General features: G+C 34.9%; 1 non-coding gene across 1 annotated transcript; it reads left to right on the top strand.

Annotated features, from left to right (window-relative positions):
- Positions 1 to 652: 652 nt before the first annotated feature.
- On the top strand, positions 653 to 759 carry LOC119872769. The gene has a single exon (XR_005362787.1). It is a non-coding gene; the product is annotated as a U6 spliceosomal RNA (small nuclear RNA).
- Positions 760 to 2,332: the final 1,573 nt, after the last annotated feature.

Below are 2,332 nucleotides of genomic sequence, written 5' to 3'. Positions count from 1 at the left end.
ATAAAATAAAATAAAATAAAATAAAATAAAAATCAGTTTGCTACTCTCTCTATTACTAAGAAAGAGACACAAGTTTATCCTTGAACAATTTGAACTATACTGGTCTACTTATACATGGATTTTTTTCCAGTAAATACAGTACAGTACTGTAAACGTATTTTCTCTTCCTTATAATTTTCTTAATATTTTCTTTTCTCTAGCTTACTTTATTGTAAGAATACCACATATAATAGATATAACATACAAGATATTTGTCAATAGACTGTTTATGCTATTGGTAAGGCTTCCAGTAAACAATAGGCTAGTTTGAGTTTTAAGGGAGTCGAAAATTATACAGACTTGAGACCGTGTGTGAGGGTTGGTGCCCCTAATCCTCCTGTTGTTCAAGAATCAATTTTCCTTTGTGAGCCTTCTTGCATTGTGGAGTTAACATCTATCACATGAGTATGCTACTCTAACCCATTTTCAGATGAAAACAAAAGGTTATCAGCTTTGAGAGGGACTCAGAGAAGGAAGTGTCTCTAGCTGATCGTTTAAGATTCCTAAGCAGTGTTAAAATTGTTAAAAGTCAGCACAGAAGGTTTTATACTGTATAATATGAACAACATAACATTGTAGAAAAGGCAAAACTATTGAGACATTAAAATTTTCAGTGCTCGCTTCAGCAGCACATATACTAAAATTGGAACGATACAGAGAAGATTAGCATGGCCCCTGCGCAAGGATGACACGCAAATTCGTGAAGCGTTCCATATTTTTGTTTATTTGTGAAACAAGGAAATAAAGGCTTACTTCTCTTAAAAAAATTTTTTTTCAGTGGCTGTCAGTAATTTAGGGAGGAGGAAAGATGGAAGATTGAATAGTGGAGCAAAGGGGATTTTTATGGTGGTGAAAACTATTCTGTATGATACTGTAATATTGGATACACAACATCATGCATTTTTCAAAATGTAAAACACAAAGGATAAACCCTAAAGGAAACCATGGACTTTAATAGTATATCAATATTGGTTCATAAATTGTAACAATGCATCCCCATAATGCAAGACATTAATAATAGAAGAAACTATGTGGGGTGGGGAGAGGAAGTATTTGGAACCCTTTTATTTTCCATACAATTTTTCTGTAAACTTAAAACTGCTCTAAAAATAAGTATATTAGTAAAAAAACAGGTACTAACTTTTACTAAGAGTACAATCTAAATCAATATTGCAGGGACACCTGCGTGGCTCAGCGGTTGAGCATCTGCCTTCAGCTCAGGGCCTAATCCCAGGTCCGGGGATCGAGTCCTGCATGGGGCTCCCTGTGGGGAGCCTGCTTCCCCCTCTGCCTATGTCTCTGCTTCTCTCTCTGTGTCTCTCATGAATAAATAAATAAAACCTTTTAAAAAAATAAATCAATATTGCAGAAGAAAATATTTGATTAAGAGTATGTTTCACTCTACCCATATTTTAATAGGCCTCCACTTTTGTGTAGAATAACATGACATTTTTTCCTCTTCATTGGGGCCGACCGGAACAAGATGAGAGCTATGTTAGCTTTCGAGGGCTTCTTTACAATGGTTCTGTTTTTTATTAAATTCCTTTGTTTCACTAGTCTTCCAGTAAAAAAATAAGTTAAGAATTCTCAGTAAAAGGAAACACATGCATCTAATTTTGTTCCCTGCAGAAATTCCACTAAAACTTAGTAAAAAAAAGAAAGAAAGAAAGAAAGAAAGGAAGGGAAGAAAAAGCAAGCAAGCAAGCAAGCAAAAAAGAAATGAAATCCAGAAACTGACAAGCTATAAAACAGGAAAATATACAACATCAATGACATTTCATAGGCTATGAAGCAGATAGGTTGCTGGTTAGCAAGGGGAGTCCAGAAAAAGTAGTCTCTTAACCTAATAGGGGAAAACCCAAGAACTAAACTGATTTGCATCGCAGAAATGCTTAAAGTACCAGGGATTGTCAGGATCAGGTACCTCTGAAAATGGAAATAAAAGTTGGGAGAATGTTTAAAAAAAAAAAAAGATTCATTGAAAGTTAATGAAGGATTGGATAGCTAAATCTTATTTCTTTTTTTTTTTTTTTTTTGGAAATGCTATATTAATTTTATTTTTTTTAATTTTTATTTTTTTTATTGGTGTTCAATTTACCAACATACAGAATAACCCTCCAGTGCCCGTCCCCCAATCACTTCCACCCCCCGCCCTCCTCCCCTTCCACCACCCCTAGTTCGTTTCCCAGAGTTAGCAGTCTTTACGTTATGTCTCCCTTTCTGATATTTCCCACACATTTCTTCTCCCTTCCCTTGTATTCCCTTTCACTATTATTTATATTCCCCACATGAA

This window comes from Canis lupus, chromosome 7, assembly GCF_011100685.1.
Source record: "Canis lupus familiaris isolate Mischka breed German Shepherd chromosome 7, alternate assembly UU_Cfam_GSD_1.0, whole genome shotgun sequence".
NCBI classification, from domain to species: domain Eukaryota; kingdom Metazoa; phylum Chordata; class Mammalia; order Carnivora; family Canidae; genus Canis; species Canis lupus.
This window is presented reverse-complemented; position numbering and strand designations above follow the sequence as displayed.